At 43.4% G+C, this 18,638-nt stretch overlaps 1 protein-coding gene across 3 annotated transcripts in view; it reads left to right on the top strand.

Annotated features, from left to right (window-relative positions):
* Window positions 1-277: 277 nt before the first annotated feature.
* Window positions 278-18,638, top strand: part of ST6GAL2 (ST6 beta-galactoside alpha-2,6-sialyltransferase 2) — a 151,982-nt gene continuing 133,621 nt past the window's right edge. For 2 of the 3 annotated variants that reach the window (XM_029604872.1, XM_029604870.1), the window contains exon 1: window positions 2,873-3,000. The gene's annotated coding sequence lies outside the window, so the exon portion shown is untranslated. Of the gene's footprint in view, window positions 470-2,872; window positions 3,001-18,638 lie in introns of those variants that run through there. The other variant, XM_029604871.1, reaches the window with a different exon arrangement.

Genomic DNA, 18,638 nt, shown 5'->3' with positions numbered 1-18,638 from the left:
TAGTGCATTTGCAGAGAAAGGTTAGGTCGATGTTAGATTTTGACTGACAGGGCTATGTAAGAAAACACGTGGATCTACAGTTTCTGGAGGAGATTGATTTCATTCAGAACACCAATATTGTTAGAGCGAACGGCGTAATTCGTAGCCTTATCCAAGATGATGATGAGGGAACGGGGAAGCAGATAATGGGGATGCAAGAGTGGGTAATCGCGGTCCCTCCACTCTGCACGCGCCTCCGCTGACTGTCAGCCCCCAAAAAAAGAGCGAGCGAGCGAGGGAGGGAGGGAGAGAAGTCTGTCACACGGCTGCTTGCAGCACCAGCGGCGGCAGCAGCTTCCCTACCCGCCAAGGGGCCGCGGCAGCCTCGAGCATGTCTGCTGCAGGCGCGCGGGCAGCCCTTTCCCTCAGCCCTCGAGCCCACCCAGCTCCCTTCGCCGGGCACGCTCTGAGGGAGCCCGCCATATCCGAGGTGAGTGAGTGAGTGCCGCGGCTGGCAGGAGGGGGAGTCGGTTCCCTTCAGCCGAGCTTGTGCGCCGACACAATGGAACGGATAATAATGCATGCGCATCTTAATGGCTTTATTGGGCGCGCAGAGGGGAAATATTCTGTTGCAGGCACCTGGTGTATGTTTCTGTTGTTGTGGGAGGGGAAAGTGGCGTTTCAGTGGCTGCAGGGGGGGGGGGGGGGGCTTCGTTCTGTTTATTGTTGTTGGTAAAATCCTAGCAAATGTGAGCCGGGCTGATGTCCTTGGGCATGCGTGGTCGGAGCCCTGCCCCGGGGCGCCGGAGCCGGAGACCCGGGCAGATTGTGGCTCCTTTAGGGTTTCCAGCCACATTTCTTTCTTAAAGCATAAGGGAGACAGGCTGATCCTTTTACATTTTTTTGTTTCATTGGTCTTATCCCGTAGGATGGTCCTCACTCGGTGCTGCTAACTGAAAGCCTTTGTGGCAGAAACTTTGCAGCAGAAGTTGCCGGTATTCGGTTTCCCACGCCTGTCTCCTTTGTTTTCCGTTTGGAAAGCGCGCTATAACGCGATAGGAAAATCTCCTAAAGATTAAAAAGGGACTCCTAGCTGGAAATAATGTGGCACAGTTTTAGGATTGGGTGTTTAAAATGAAGCAGTGCCGGCAGTCCCTAATGCCCGAAGCTTTTTTTTTTTTTAATTGCATGACATCTGCCCCAAATTGTTATCTTGCCGGGAGTTGCTTCCTGTTCTCTCTCATTCTTGCCTACCCAGTCAGGGTGTGCGCCTCATAACTGGGGGGGGGGGGGGGGGGGGGGGGGTAAAGTGAAGGAAGAAAGGGAATGGAGAGAAAATGCAAAAGTAATCAAAAGCGGGTGGAGGGCAATGGGCCTCCCATCACAGAGATGTAGCAGCGGGAGTCCTGAAAGGAAGTTAAATAGGGGGGAGGGGGGGGGGGGGGGCACAGTAGCAGGAGAGAGAGAGAGAGAGAGAGAAAGCAAAAACTTGCAAGCAGAAAACGTTGATTGCCAAAGGCCGCCCTGCCAGTGCTTATAAGCAAGGAGGACTCCCAGTCTGGTAAAGACCCGAGGACCAGTGTGTGCCATCCTGGAGCGGAACAGGGCACAAAGCAAGGAGAATGGCCCACAGTGCAGCAGAAGCACAGCGGCTTCTTATTTAAAACAAAATAAAACAAAGCAACGATCCCGGGAAGAGGATGCATCATTTTATTGGGAGCAGGGGAATCAATGGAAGTAAAATGCCCCCCCCCCCCAGGACATGGCAGTAGAGTAAAACAGCCTGTGATGGGTTTAAAAGAGAAGCAGAGAGGGAGAGTGGCTTAGGAGCGCGGGGGGGGGGGGGGGACCTGAGAGTGCGAGAGGTGTCAGACAATAAACATAAGAGTCAGAAAAGGAGCAGCCGGGGGCACGGGAGAGGCAGCCCAGCGTGGGCCCGGATAGAGATTCAGATGGACGGGGAGGAGTGGAGATGGCCCCGATCAGATGCATATCAGGGAGATGTGGCAGGGCAGATCTGGGGCAGCAACTCTCCAGAGAGCGAGGGGGGGGGGGAGACGCGGCTCAGTGATGGAGACCTGCTGGGCGGTGGGGCAGGCGGACCCCCCACTCGCCCAGAGAGCAGGTGGACGGCTGGAGCAGAGGATGGGAGTATTCTGGGCGTGCGCGCGCGCGCACACACACACACACACACACACACAGCCTGAGGAGGATGCGTGGATGGACAATATCATCTTTATCTTCCGCACATGTTCTAGGGGATTATTTGGACTAGGGAATTTAGCGGCTACTTTTGAAACTAAAAGTACAAAAGGGGTCTCCAGGTTTTGTGTCAGCCGCCTTTTTACGTCAGGTCCAGGCGAAAGAAAACCGCAAAGTCAGTTAGGCGAAGAAAGACGGAAAAAACCTTAAGAGAATGGGATTACTCAGGACGGACTCACAATAATTACTGCAACTATCGGCAGCGGGTGAGGAACCAGTGCCCTAAACACTGCATCCGTGCCCTCCACCTTGCAAGAAAGAAAAAAAAAAAAAAAAAAGGTCTGGCTCCGCCCTGGGGGCAGAGGTTAGTTGTGGTTAGTGCTGCGACTCGCAGAAGAATGAGTTGCCCCAGGACGGCGCGCGGCGGAGAGCTCCGTGACCGTGACCGCCCCGCTGCCCCCTGTTCCCTAGCACGCAGGCGCGTGCTCGCGCTCACCCTCCACACTGCCGCCCCCCCCCCTCCCCCTCCCCGCAACATCTCCGCGCGCACCCGCGCACCAACGCTCTCGCACTCTGCACGCGCGCCTTCGCTGACTGTCAGTCCCAAAAAGAGAGAGGGAGGGAGAGAGAAGTCTGTCGCGCGGCTGCTTGCAGCACCAGCGGCGGCGGCAGCAGCTTCCCTACCCGCCAAGGAGCCGCGGCAGCCTCGAGCATGTCTGCTGCAGGCGCGCGGGCAGCCCTTTCCCTCAGCCCTCGAGCCCGCCCAGCTCCCGGGCTCCCTTCGCCGGGCACGCTCTGAGGGAGCCCGCCATATCCGAGGTGAGTGAGTGAGTGCCGCGGCTGGCAGGGGGAGGAGGGGGGGGAGTCGGTTCCCTTCAGCCGAGCTGGTGCGCCGACACAATGGAACGGATAATAATGCGTGCGCATCTTAATGGCTTTATTGGGCGCGCAGGGGGGAAATATTCTGTTGCAGGCACCTGGTGTATTCTTCTGTTGTTTTGGGAGGGGAAAGTGGCGTTTCAGTGGCTGCAGGGGGGGGGGGGGGGGGGGCTTCGTTCTGTTTATTGTTGTTGGTAAAATCCTAGCAAATGTGAGCCGGGCTGATGTCCTTGGGCATGCGTGGTCGGAGCCCTGCCCCGGGGCGCCGGAGCCGGAGACCCGGGCAGATTGTGGCTCCTTTAGGGTTTCCAGCCACATTTCTTTCTTAAAGCATAAGGGAGACAGGCTGATCCTTTTTCATTTTTTGTTTCATTGGTCTTATCCCGTAGGATGGTCCTCACTCAGTGCTGCCTTTGTGGCAGAAACTTTGCAGCAGAAGTTGCCGGTATCTTACCTTTCTCTCCAGAGCTTTCTCACGCCTGTCTCCTTTGTTTTGCGTTTGGAAAGCGAGCTATAACGCGATAGGAAAATCTCCTAAAGATTAAAAGGACTCCTAGCTGGAAATAATGTGGCACAGTTTTAGGATTGGGTGTTTAGGACGAAGCAGTGCCGGCAGTCCCTAATGCCCGATGCATTTGGCTTTTTTTTAATTGCATGACATCTGCCCCAAATTGCTATCTTGCCGGGAGTCATTTCCTATTCCCTCTCCTTCTTACGTTGGTGGCGTTAATTTCCTTCCTCTCCCTACAGATCAAGATAATCTGGTTTGAAAACTCTTCTGTAGATATACTGGTGATGATGACTTTGGATCATTTCCCCGATGTTACAATCATTAACTCATTTTATCTCGAACTGTGCAATAAGGCAAATCCTGTATGTGAGCCTGGGACTTCTTAGTATAGAAAACTGTGCATTGGATTGGGTTTTATGCAGAACTCGTTCTCACCCTTACAGAGTGAAATAAATTGAGAAAGCTAGATAGTATTTCAAAGATTTAAAAAAATCAACTCTTTTTACTTGCTTTCCCAAGTGTTAGCATTTGTTCAGCTTTGTAGAAAGGAAGTGTCCCAGTTCAGCAAAAAAAATAGCAATGTTAAACAAATTTGGGGCAGCTGAGATTTTGTCCGCTGTAATGTGATATTTCTTGTGCATTGCATATTTTACCTTCTGATTGCGCAGTTTATGAGACAGAATAGTATAAACTCATATGTAATCTGCGCAAAGACTGAATCATTCCAGTTCTCATCAAAACTAGGAATTGTCAAAAAATGAAATATTGACCTAGAACAGGTATTGACTGATTATTGATCAAAATAATCAAAATCATAAGATTTATCTTACCTTGACTTCAGACCTCCTTAAGATATTTACTTTTTTCTTGTCTGAGCTTGGGCATCCTGGAATCTTTCCCCTCCTGTAATGAAGTCCATGAAAAGAATTTTAGGGTCTCCTACATTTCAATAAACAAAATCAGGATAAAATAACCAAGTGCTTTTATTATACTGTTGCCTTACAAATTTTAATCCTAAACATTATTCCAAAAAATGCAATACTTTTTAAAATATGGGTTCAATGAAAGAAAACATTATTAAAAATACATTTACTGCAAACCTAATAAATTACTTTAAAAGGTCTGAGCTGGTTCCAGAAATTCTAACATAGAAGCACAGAAACTGACACTGATAAAGAAACCTATAACCATATAGTCTGCCCAAATTTTATCTCTGGGTTTTACCCTTGCTGTCCAAATGTTAAGGATCTATTCTTATCTCATGCCTTTTTTAAAATTACAATATTTCTTGCCCTACCTTCATTAGCTAGAGTGCTTCCACCCATTTTTTTTTAAAATAGTTTCTCACACACTCCTGAATCTCAATCTACCGTCCTTCAGCATCATCTGATGCTCAGTAAATATTCACATGAATTTTTTAACAGTCTGTCAAATGTAGAACCAATTCAGCAATCTTTCTGTGTTAGCGCAGTCTGATGGAAACATTAGAGGCTCAAATATTCTTATCTAGGTGCCAGTTAAATGTAAAACATTGACAAAGACTTCACCTGTATCGTAGTACAGTAGTATCACGAGTTAGCAGCTAATATTAATTACTGATACACTCGGTGCAAGTTGTTGAAAGAGATATTTAAAAGACCTAGTTAAATTAATGAGGTAATGCAAGTGTGCAGCAACATTCAGCTTACTGTTTGTGTTGATTGTCATTTCCTAAGGCCAAATTGCCCTACTATTTTTATCAGCCTACTTTCTGAAAGGAAAAGAAGGCTTATGAGTTTGTTATGTCTCTGTGTCTGTATCTGTCTGTCTGTGTGTGCCCACTAATAACTTTTGTGTTTGGTGTCTTATCCACACCAAATTTTCTGGACATGATAGCGGGGACATAAGGAATTTGATAGCAATGTATTTTTTTCATATCTATGCATATCCACAGACCACAGATGCATGTATCCCAAAAAGTAGCCTCTTTTAATTCTGGATGGTTTTCTTGATATAATTTAGTGTGATTAATTCAGTTTTGGTTCAAATATGACTGTTAGTTCAGTAAGCCTCTTTTGGATGGAGGAGTATACAATTTTAATTGCAAGTCCCATACAGCTGACAGCACAGGGTTCTACCTTAAACCTCACAATGCAACCAGTTTTGCTGTACGATTTGTTAAAAATCTGATTATAGCTTATGCATGTACAGCATGATACCCAAATGGTAGAGTTAATGAAGTGAAACTTTCACTATAGATAAACATACTTTCTTGGGCTGTACTGCACCACATTTATTTATATATGTATGCAAATATTTTTACACATATATATATATATATCTCAGCTACTTTAGCATACAACACACATCTTTAGGACAGTGAATTAACAGAACTGCATGGATAACTAAAGACACATGCAATACTGGCAAACTGTACTGCTATATTGCCAAGCAGGACTCACCCACATCAGTACTCATAGCACAGCATAGTATTACTTACTACATTCAGAGAGTTGTCGAGCCTACAAGCTTCTATACACATGCATAACTGACATCCTTCCTTCCCATCACGTATGTCATCATTCATATATGTTCTGACATTCACAGCCCAACATAAGACATCACACAAGAACTAACACCATATGTTAGAGACATAAAGAAATTACCAAAAATTCATTATAAAATTAAGTCTGCAGCCTGGAATTGTGCTTTGAACCCTCCCTGGTCCTGTATCCACTGCATCCAGGTAGGCTGAGAGGCCTCTGCTATTCCTCCTCCTTCTGCTCCTCCAGCCTGGAGAAGCAGCCTGCCATACCGCCATTCTGGTGTGGTAAAATAGTAAGAAAGCAGGTATTTTAACTTGTCCTTATACCCTACATATAAAAGTACAGAAGTCATTTCAACCACTACATATACAAAGAATAGAATGTAATCAGATGAAGGAAGTAATACAGGTTAAGATATACAAATAGAGCAAAGAATACCAGAAGGACAGAAATCAGATCATATGATAACAAGAATAACGTAGCCCTATAAAATATGGCCCAGGAGGAAAGTGACATTGAGCCTTACAAGCAAGGACAGGTGAGCCCGGGCGACAACAAAAAAAACACAATCAAGTACCTCCTCTTTTAAAAGTAAGAGATGGTAAACAAGAACAGAGGTGCATAACTGTAGCTGGGCAACCCAGACTGAAAAGAATTGACGATCGCTGTCAGCAGCCAGGAAGTCACACCATAATAAGAACATAAGAATTGCCATGCTGGACCAGACCAAAGACCATCTAGCGCAGCCAGCATCCGGTCTCTGACAGTGGCCATTCCAGGTCACTTGGAAATACCCAGCAGATCCTAAAGGGGAGATCCATTCCCTGTTGATTACTTCCAGAAGTAAGAGTTGACGATTCTCCAAGTTTACTGTATCAATGTCTCTGTCATCCAGAGACTTAACCAAACCTTTTCCGAACCTGATTATAGTACTAGCCTTGATCACATCCTCTGAAAACAAATTTCACATCTTAATTGTGCTTTGGCCGAAGAAATGCTTCTTAAAATTTTTTTTAAATCTCCTACCAGTTAGTTTCATGCATGTCCTCTAGTCCTAGAACTGATCAAATGGGTAACCACTCCCTATTAACTTGTTCCACGCCACTCAATTTTATAAACCTCTACTATATCCCCTCTGTCCTCCATTGACGAAGAACCCTAAACACAGCCATTCCATCCTCTTTATAATTTTTCTTGCCTTTCTCTATACCTTTTCTATTTTGCTATATCCTTTTTAGACACGGCTACCAGAACTCCATATATTATTCAAAGTATGGTTGCACCATGGATCCATACTGAGTCTCTATGACATTAATTAAGGATGTGCAACAAAAGGACAGCATATGAAAAATTGGATTTGTAGCCATACATACAGTTTATGAAATCATGCAACCATTCAAAACAGTTCTGAGGTTGACATTCACAGGTCTTGTGAAGAAGACCCTCCATACCTGGTTATGTGGCTGGGCAATCCTCTTGAGTGCCGCGGTACACCCTGGATCTGTTGCTGGACAATGGGGAAGGAGCACATCTCAGAGCCTTCTTGATGTGAGCAGCAGAGTCCTCATCGGCCCTTTATGTTCAAGAAAAAACACAAAGGTGAAGCAGAATTTAAGTTAACGTACTTACTTATGCTTGCCTCCCGTTCCTTCAGCTAAACTACATTTATAGAGTGAAACAGTGCTGTTCATGTAGGGCATATCAATTATACATAACAGTGGGAAGTAGAGTCTCCTTGTGGAGCTCGCAGTCCCGCAGGTGTAGCTCCATTTTCAAAGGAAAAATCCTCACTTTGAAACTCTCAGCAGTATGCACAGAATGGGTACAAAATACCTGCATGTGCATGTGTATCTTCCCTGAAGCAGGTGCAAAGTATGCACTGGAAAGCATGCACAGAGATTTAAAAACGCGATCTCTGCAAGCACTTTGCCTCCCAACCTGATGCGACCCACTTTTCCTCCATGGCTAATAGTATGCATGTTTGTGAGCTGCATGCTTTTTCCTGCCGAGAGGTTAGGTAATATCAAAATGCATTTTTACATGGGTAAATACACTTTAACCTAGAAAAATATTTTTGCTTATTTACTCCCACAGTGCGCACTATAAAGATTTATAAGACCTACACCTTATACACAATAGAAAAATAACAGGGAAGAGGACTCATCAGAGCAAATCCTCTATGCACTACTTAGTACTTGTCTGGGAGGTCCAGCTATGGAAGGCATGCTCATCTGTGCAGATCCATTCTCGGGTTCGGTCAGGCAATGAAAGAAATCATGTAACAGAATATCTTGCAAGGCCTGTAGCTTGCCATGTGGGTAGCACAGCAGAGGGATTTAAAGGGTTCTTGTCCTTTTATCAACTTTTCAGAGAGCCGACCTAGCTAATGAGATAATGAATTGCATTAGAGGGCAGCCTATGTAAGAAGACCAGGAGGATGTGAGCTGGCTTTCTTCCCACTTGGCATAGCTAAGATCGATTTATCTTTGATATAAATCTTTGTGACTCTGCAACTGGCCGTGCTGTTTTATAAACAGATGTAGGAGATTTTAAGCCTCATCAAGAAAGATATTCCATCCCAGAGAACATCTGGAAGGACAGATTAAGAGAGGTTAACTAGGCTTCATCTGACTAGATACAACTTTCATATATTTGTATGAGTCGGTACAGATGAAGACAGTAAGTATGACGTTGTTTTCATTGGATTGGCATGAGACCATGTATGTGTATTGTGGTACAGTTTGTAATGTGCCTTTCCTTGATTGTAAGTGGTTCATGTTATCAGTTGTTAAAGGATGATGTTGGTTCTGCTTTATGAGGCAAATCAGCCTCACTTCCTCATCCTCTCACCATTCCTCTGCTAGATTGCTTATGTAGTCAATTCTGAGTTTCAGGGCCTACTCTCTTAGGAGGAGTAGTGTGGAAACTGAAGCTTCAAAGTATTACAGATTAGGAGTTTACTGTTTGTGAAGTGACTGTTCTTCCTTGATATGCAGTGCTACTAATACGGAAATTCTGTTAAGTATGCAAAGGGGATGATAAATTTTATTCCAATATTTTGTATTTCTTCATACTTGTGAACCTTCCTTATCTTCCATGCAGAATTCTCTTTAACTTTCTTTCTAATTATGACAGTTTTTTTTCCCATTAGAAAAAAAAATACTTTTATTTTCTTGCTCTTGTTCTTGCTCCCTATTGTTTCTTATGGAATAGCTATATGTAAGTGGTTCTGAGCAAATTTAAATGAGGGTATGTGGAAGTGTGGGCAAATAGCCTTGGTTTCTTACTCTTACTTAGCTTGAGCTGAAATAATGATGACATCATGCTCATTGCCTTTCCTTGGCCCAATTCCAAATGTGGTGGCATCAGGAGAGTGACTTAGGATATCAAAAAAGAGATCATAAATATAACGCAATGAAGCTGATAACGCGTGATGTGATTCAGAGATGGGGGTGGGGGCCTTCCTAAAAACTGCTGTAAAGGGATTGTATTCAGAATTCCCAAAATACACAGTGCATGTTAATATTTTTATTTGCCAAAGTCAACAAATTATTTTATGCCAGGGATTTTTTTTTATAAGACCCGAATTGGAATGACCCAAGCCATGTCAGTGACCATGAAAAAAAAAACCTACACATCTCTGTTCATTGTGAAAGAAGAAATTAGGAGTTGATTCCTCTTGATCTTCTGTTCTTCAGTGTCCTTGCCAAACCCATTGATTTCATGTGTTTGCTAAACACATTGTTTATTGCCATAATAATAATTAGACCACTACCTTAACAAGAGATGGACCAGCATGATAATAAGGGAAACCTTAGCACCGATACACTATAAAGCAGCTCTGTAATTTGCTTCCTCCCATGTTAGGTTTCTTTGATCACCTGAGCAATTGCAGTTCCTGGAGTATTTTGGTACATACAGCAGAAGAAAAACGTTTAGGTAATAAGAGAAGCTACAAGAGCACAGTAGTATCGCAGCTGAGAAACTCGTTTGTAGTAGAGCATTTGGTGTTCCTGTAAAAGACAATCCTTGTGCTGAACAAAAAAAAAAAAAAAGTCCTACATATCAAAGGACGGGTACTGTAAACATTGTAAAAAAAAAAAAAAAAAATCAAGATATTGAGTTAACTTTCTTACTAACTGAAACAAACTGCTTTCTGTTGGTTCTTGCAAGTCTGACATTCTGAGACATGCACAAATGTTTCGTTTTCTGGTTTTGAAGCTAGAGTTTAGCTGCATAATCTTCCACTGGATTATTCTCCGAAACCTTAAATTGACCTGTTTTTCCTTCGGTTGTATGCGATTTTGCATTTCTCACGCTTACTGTTGCAGCAGATAAAGTATTACTGCAGAGTTTAGAAGGTAATGATTTTTAGTGATCTTAAAAAAAAAAAATGCAGGCTCACTTACGCTGGCACAATTAATCCACATTATTGGCAAGCATTGTGTAGATTTTCCTAAAAAAGGCCCCTGCTAATGCACCTTAAAGCAGAAGTGCCGCTTACTCGCCTAGTTTCCATCAAATAGAAACTGAGGCATACAGTAATCGTCTATCTTTATGACTAATGCATTATTTTTTTCATGCCTGTGTTTCTCAGAATTAGTATATATACTTTAAAAAAACATGTATTTTTGAGGAACACTTTTAACGTTTGGCTATACTTCTGAGTTATGGAATGAGAGTTCCTATTGACTAATAGCATGGTGGAGATGGAACTCTAGGGATATTTCTGGTACACAGGATAGCATGGGAGCTCCAAGCAGTAGTGGAACTCACTTGGGGGAACACTTACAAATTAAAAATTAAAATCAAGAACTGTGGGAAAACCTACTGGGGGGGTAACGGAGCACATTTTAACAACTTTATGAGCTTATGCATTAAACCTAATTTTTGTTTTTAGTGTGCACCTGTTAAAAATGTTAGCATACATGCTAAACACTGTATAAATTGTTTTGTGCATGCAGCAAAAGGTAACCACAATACTGCATGCACACACTATTAGCATACCCAGAAATCATAGCATTTACATTTTTATAGCACTTTAATGCTTGTGACAGGACATCGTCCATAATCTGCTCCAACCCACTCCTGGAGCACCTGGAAACAACCAGAAAGTCAAGCAGTTTGCAAAAGCTATATCTTCATTCTTTTCCCAGGTCTGTTATTTCATGGCTATCAACTCAGTTCCACAAGCTAAGGTATATTCCAGACATGTACAACAACTAAAACACCCTTTTGTACTTGCACATTGCCAAGCTACTATATAACCCCTAGCAACAGTATAGTAACCCTTGGGTCATCCTGACCCTGGCTGCTCAAGCTTCCCTGAAAGCTTCTCCTCACAGAAAGTCGTGAATAAGCTCCTGATTAACTACAACTAGGCCCACCAATTCAGGTTACCTCTCTCAGCTGACAAGTTCTTTCTCCTGGCTAGATTTATTTCTTGTCTCCCTTGGACTATATTTCTAAACTGCCTGTTTTCTTCCCCTCTCTCTCTCTGTCTCCAAAGTAGCATTAATATTTTTTTTTCTCCTTCATCTTGTCCTCCTGGATTTTTCTCTACAGCGCCCTCTAGCTGGTAGGGAAGTGCAACCCCCAAACATTTTTCTTTGGATTGTTTTTTTTTTCATTTTGAGTTCTTTTGTTTGTTTAATACATTTTTTTTTTGGTTCATTAGCTGATTCAAAAATTAAAATATTAAACTAAAACAAAACAAAAAAAAACTAAAGCAAAACAAAAAAAACAAAACTAAAGCAAAACAAAAATTTTTTTTTTTTAAAAAAAGAAACAGGTCTCCCGCAGCCCTGGAAACACCCTCCCACCCTGTCACAATTGAATCCGGTGCCCAGGCCTCCCTGACCATGCCCCGGGGCCAGGGCATACCCAGCTGGGCCTCCCCCGAACCCTTCCCCTTTAAAATCTATTGTGGCTGAGGATCTCCCTCCCTGGCCCCCCCACTTACCCTTTACCCACGGTAGAGGGTAAGTGGGGGGGCCCACTGAATGCCCCAACTGCTACAGCTCCGGGAACTTAAAAAAAAAAAAGGCCCCATCTGCCTGGAGAAGTGGTGCCGAGGTGACATCACCGTGGCGCCCGTCCCCGCTGCGGCCAGAACCATTTTCCCGTGCAGCCATGCATTGGAACGGGTAGAACAAAAAAAAACGGCACCAGCTCGACTGGGAGGAGATGGGCCGAAGCGATGCCATTTCAGCGTCCTCCTTCGAGCGCACGGCGTCATTTTTTTTTTTTTTTTAAAGCTCCCAGACCCCGGGGTCAAAAGCGAGTGAGCTTTGCCTGCGCCCGTAAGGATTTTTCCCAGGACTGCGGGAAGAGGGTTACGTGGGGGGGGGGGTCAGGGAGGGAGGTCTCCAGCCAAGGTAGATACTAACAGGAGGGTTTGAGGAGGCCAAAGAGGAACCCCCCCCCCCCCCCAGCTGGGCCCTGGCCCCTCCCCCAAGCTCGGTTACTCGGTTACTTTGTAGTGGCGGGAGTGAGGTTCAGAGGGGCCCAGAGAGGTCCAGTTGAGCCCAGGGAGGCCCAGCTGGGCAGGCCTAGCCCTGAGTTCAATTGTGGCAGGACGAGATGGTGCTTCCAGGATCATGGGATGCTTGTTTTTTTGTTTAATAAATTTTTAACAGCAAATACGAAAATACCTGAAAATTTTGGGGGAACTTTCTTTGAAGCCCACGTTGTTGCATCATATGCATTCATTCTAAACCAATGCACATCTCTACCGGCTCGCTTGACTTTTTCCGCATCTCTGAATTTTCTTCCGACTGTGTGTAATGTGCCAGACATGTCACAGTCCTTACTTCGCCCTGCTTCAGCGCTACATAAAATAACATGCATGTACTAGATGGAGCATGTTCAGTCCCCCCTTTTTTTTTTCTTATGGTTCCATCTCCTTGTTAAAATAGCGTATGAAGCAAAGCCCACCACCTTGGCCTGTTTATCAGTGCTGAGAGGAGAGCTGAGGGAACCACTGAACCCAGAAAGAAGGTGTAAGGACAGGTACGAGTCTAAGGAGAAGATAAAAACAGATATCTGTTTACTTTTGCATTCCTTTGTGGTTTTTCCTTCGCTTTGAGCCTGATGTAATAAGGTGCATTCAGCAGAGTGCATAATTTTACCCGCTCTCGTGCGTACATTTCTTTTGTCCACAAATGTCATCCCTGATGCGGCATGGAGTCTGGCACACAAAACTGTGCTCTCTGTTTAGTGCTCTCACATGGGAAATCCCATACAAATGAAGGCATTAATGATTGCCCTTTCACCCACCCCTCCAAAAACAGGGTGCTATGCTGACTTAACTCAGGGTTTCATAGTGCTGTAAGTTTTTTGCTTCTGGTCAGAGTTTCCAGCGCCTAGTGACAGTCTTTGGACAGAAGCCAGAGTTTCGGCGCCGGGACCTACGATTCTAGTTTTACGTACGGGAAAACATGCTTTGCACACACACAAAGCATGTTTTCTGCACATAAATATGCTTTATGAGCGCACAAAATGCTTCCTGTGCTGAATCGCATAAAATACAACTGTATTGCTCCCCTGAGCCAAAATGTGTGATCAACCTGTGCTGAGCACATATTTTAACTCAGGTTTGTGTGCACATTTCCCTAACAGCTCACCTTTTTAACACTCGGTGCATTAGCACACCATTAGCTCACTGCATCGGGAGTTAATTTTTTTTTTTTTTAACCTGCGCGTTCAGAAACTGTGTATTGAGTTTCAAAGCACAGTTTTAACCCTCACCTTATTAGATCTGGCCCCCATGTTTTTCCACTGCTCTAGCCCTTGTCCCGTTGGTTAACTGTGGAGGGATAGCCTAGTGGTTAGAGCAGCAGCAGCTTGAGAACCAGGTCAGCCAGCAGTCCAATCCAGTTGAGGGCCTTGGGTCTTGGTGCCTTCCACACCTTCAAGTGTAACCTTAGATTGCAAGCCCTCGGGGCACAGGGAAATATCTACTGTGTCTGAATGTAGCTCACCTTGAGCTGCCAGTGAAAAGATGTGAGCTAAATATATAAATACATGGGCTTACTGGAACCACATTCTGCCCATGCTCCTGGGGTCTTTTCCCAACAGGGGTAAAAAGAAACATTTTTCTAAGCTCTTAGGGTCTCCTAAACGTTTTCTGCAATAGTTCAACACAAAAAGCATACAGACCCAGAGTGACTGTTGTTCAAAATAAATCTTTTTAGTGAAAACTAGGGCTGTGCATTCGTTTGCAACGTATTGGCAATCTGCAACGTATATGCCATATTCGTTGTATTCGTGGGGGTCACGAAACGTATGGCAAACCCCCACCCTCCTGACCCCTCCAAGACTTGCCAAAAGTCCCTGGTGGTCCAGCGGGGGTCCTGGAGCGATCTCCTGCACTCGGGCCGTCGGCTGCCAGTATTCAAAATGGCGCCGATATCCTTTGCCCTTACTATGTCACAGGGGCTACCGGTGCCATTGATCGGCCCCTGTCACATGGTAGGAGCAGAAGATGGCGCCGGCCGTCTGTACGAGAGAGAGAGTACCTATGTCTGAAGGAAAGAGAGAAAGAGAGGATAAAGATTGCACGGCCCCCTTCACCCAAATCCACAACAATCTTTGGGAAATTAAAATATGCTAGGTATTTATTTATTTATTTAATGGTATGGACATTAGGATATTTTTTAATTTTTTAATTATTTATTATTTTAAATTATGGGAAGTTATTTTATGTTTCTGCTGTTTTAAAATATTTTATTAGTGTTTGGGAAATAGTAGAACAAATATTAGAACAAATTTTAAATCATTAGGGGCCCAATATTGAAAGATAGCCGTTTAAGTAACTTGGCCAGATATAACTTATCCAGCTAAATTACATGGTACATTCAAGGCACGGCTATGTTGCTGAATATACGCATATATATTTGTATTTTGCGTATACGTTATAATCATCTAACATATCCAGTTAACTTAAGCGGCCAAGACTGAATATAGCTCCTTAGCTGCATAAGTTATGCGGCTAAGTCGCTCCACCCACAACTTATGCAGCTAACTTTTTAGTCATATAAGATGTGGTAGACCTGATTGACAAACTGAAGAGTAGTAAATCACCTGGACCGTATGGTATACACCCCAGAATTCTGAAGGAACTAAAAAATGAAATTTCAGACCTATTAGTAAAAATTTGTAAGCTATCATTAAAATCATCCATTGTACCTGAAGACTGGAGGATAGCAAATGTAACCCCAATATTTAAAAAGGGCTCCGGGGCAATCCGGGAAACTACAGACTGGTTAGCCTGACTTCAGTGCCAGGAAAAATAATGGAAAGTGTTCTAAACATCAAAATCACAGAACATATAGAAAGACATGGTTTAATGGAAAAAGTCAGCATGGCTTTACCCAAGGCAAGTCTTGCCTCACGAATCTGCTTCACATTTTTTAAGGAGTTAATAAACAGATGTAGTATACTTGGATTTTCAGAAGGCGTTTGACAAAGTTCCTCATGAGAAGCTTCTAGGAAAAGTAAAAAGTCATGGGATAGGTGGCGATGTCCTTTCGTGGATTATAAACTGGCTAAAAGACAGGAAACAGAGAGTAGGATTAAATGGACAATTTTCTCAGTGGAAGGGAGTGGGCAGTGGAGTGCCTCAGGGATCTGTATTAGGACCCTTACTTTTCAATATATTTATAAATGATCTGGAAAGAAATGCGACGAGTGAGTTAATCAAATTTGCAGATGATACAAAATTGTTCAGAGTAGTTAAATCACAAGCAGATTGTGATAAATTGCAGGAAGACCTTGTGAGACTGGAAAATTGGGCATACAAATGGCAGATGAAATTTAATGTGGATAAGTGCAAGGTGATGCATATAGGGAAAAATAACCCGTGCTATAATTACACAATGTTGGGTTCCATATTAGGTGCTACTACCCAAGAAAGAGATCTAGGCGTCATAGTGGATAACACATTGAAATCATCGGTTCAGTGTGCTGCGGCAGTCAAAAAAGCAAACAGAATGTTGGGAATTATTAGAAAGGGAATGGTGAATAAAACTGAAAATGTCATAATGCCTCTGTATCGCTCCATGGTGAGACCGCACCTTGAATACTGTGAGAGAGTTCTTTTTCACTCAACGCACAATTAAACTGTGGAATTTGTTGCCAGAGGATGTGGTTAGTGCAGTTAGTGGAGCTGTGTTTAAAAAAGGATTGGATAAGTTCTTGGAGGAGAAGTCCATTACCTGCTATTAATTAAGTTGACTTAGAGAATAGCCACTGCTATTACTAGCAACGGTAACATGGGATAGACTTAGTTTTTGCCAGGTTCTCGTGGCCTGGATTGACCTCTGTTGGAAACAGGATGCTGGGCTTGATGGACCCTTGGTCTGACCCAGTATGACATGTTCTTATGTTCTTTCGTTCTTAAGGGACTTATGTGGCTAAGCAGCATCCGCTAAATATAAGTGCATATTCAGCGGGCGCTACTTGACCAAAAAAGCCCTGCTTCTCTGGCTAATTAGAGCTAAATGCACTTTGAATATTGGGCCCCCTATGTTTGTTGGCTATTTTGACATATTTATTCATGGTTTTAATATTATGAATGATGTCTTATATCTCTTTATTGCTTCATGTTTTGTGAGGAGTGATTATGATTTTGTTTTTCCATTGTTGCATTTATAATACAGTTGGGCTTGCTGTGGTTACCAGAGCATGTTTGTGAGCAAGAGAAAACGAGTGAGCCAATGAGTATATGTTTGAGCACGAGGCTATTCATGCCAGTGGGCCTCAGTGTGAGTATAAAAGAGAGTGATTGAGCCAGTGAGTATTGTATGAGCAAGAACATGTGTGTGAGCATGTATATGAGAGAACATGAAGGAGCCAGTGAGCATATGTGTGAACAAGAGCATCAGAGTGAGACACAGTGAGCATGTCTGTGAGAGAGAGCATGTGAACCAGCAAGCATGTACGAGAGAGCTTGTGTGATCTAGTGAACATGTGTGTGTGAGAGAGAATATAAGGGAATTTGTGTGTGAATAAACATGTGTGTCAGAGAGAGAAGAGAGTTGTGCATATATCCCACCCTTTACTAATCCATGACAATCTCAGGGTGACTAGAATCTAAAGTTCACAAGTACGAAAAGGAGGGGATTAATTTTAGCTTTAATTTTGACTATTGGATGTTGTTTGCTGTGTCTGCTAGTTTGAAATATTTTATTGATGTTTGGGAAATTTAAAAAAACAGTGTTATATGTTTGTAATCATTGGATGTTCTCATCAGTTGTTTTGAAATATTTATTCTTTTTATGAGTTTGGTTTTACTATTACGATTGATGCTTTATATTTCTTGATGTTATTGTTTGATGTTTAGTGAGAAATGATATTTGTTTTTCCATTCCATACAGAGTCTGGCTTGTTGCGGTTTCAAGTTCAGTTTTTGTCTGCTTGTTTCTATTTATACTTTATTCTCTCTTCATTTTGTATTTGGTGAGGGTCTGTCTGTGTTCTACATGTGTGACTGAGGTGAGGTATTCTGCTAGCGTGAAGCAATGCTTCAAGGAGTGACTAGGTGTGTACAATTTTTTTTTTTCGTGTGAGCAACAATTTTTTAAACCAACAATTTTTGAGCACCAACATTAATGTTCCATTTCTGTGTCTATGACAAAGAAAAATTTATGTGAGCGATCCTATAAAACCTATGAGTAATGCTTTAAAATGTTTGAGCAATCGCTCACGCGCTCAGCTTAAAGGGAACTATGGCGTGTAGTTTCTGTGCAGGGATCTATAACCGCTTGGCTCGTTCTGTTTTCTTAATAGCAGGTGTAATATTTTCAGTTTTGCCTTTCCATGGGTAGGGTATTACTGTTTAAGTGCTGGCAGTTAGTGCTGTTTTCATACGGGAGGTTTACTATATTGCAAATCAGTTTTACTCAAAGCTTTCTGAAGGCCAAGCCCACACCCAACACCCATTACAATAAGCTGTAATACCGTATGGCTGCAGGTGGCTTTTTTTGCAGTTTCCTTTAATGCATGTAAATAATATATATGTTGTATGTGATATTTTTACCTTAGACTGTACTTTGAATGCTCTTTTTCATGAAAAACCTGTTATTATAAATTACCCTTGCACCAGCCCTGGCTGCACTTGTTCCACAAGAGAAAGCTGGATTCCCATCTGGAGCTGGGTTAGTGGCTCTCCCTCGTCTCAGCCAGGGCGTAAGTTTTTCTTTATAATAAGCTCAGGGAAAAGTAGGGATCACTTCTGGTCCCCTATTCCCTGGAGCAGGTAGGCAGAGTCAAGCCTGGGGGAGTCATAAAAGTCGCAAACTGTGTAGCGTTGCAGTCAGTGGGAATGCACTGGAGAAGTGGGGGCAAGCTACAGGCGCAGGAAGGGAGAGAGTGAGCCAGAAGGAAGTACCTGTGCAGTGTTGAGGCTTCTGTCCGAGGTGACTGGACTGAGCTGTGAGAAGAGCAGTTAGCTGTGGAACCAGCAGGTCTCAGAGTGCGACTGGAAAAGGAGGAGGAGGAGGAGGCTGCTGCAGAATGAGGAAGGGCCTGCACCAAGGGCA

Source organism: Rhinatrema bivittatum, chromosome 5 (assembly GCF_901001135.1).
Source record: "Rhinatrema bivittatum chromosome 5, aRhiBiv1.1, whole genome shotgun sequence".
In the NCBI taxonomy this organism is placed as follows: domain Eukaryota; kingdom Metazoa; phylum Chordata; class Amphibia; order Gymnophiona; family Rhinatrematidae; genus Rhinatrema; species Rhinatrema bivittatum.
Note: the sequence above shows the minus strand (reverse complement) of the source record. Positions and strands in the feature narration are given on the sequence as shown.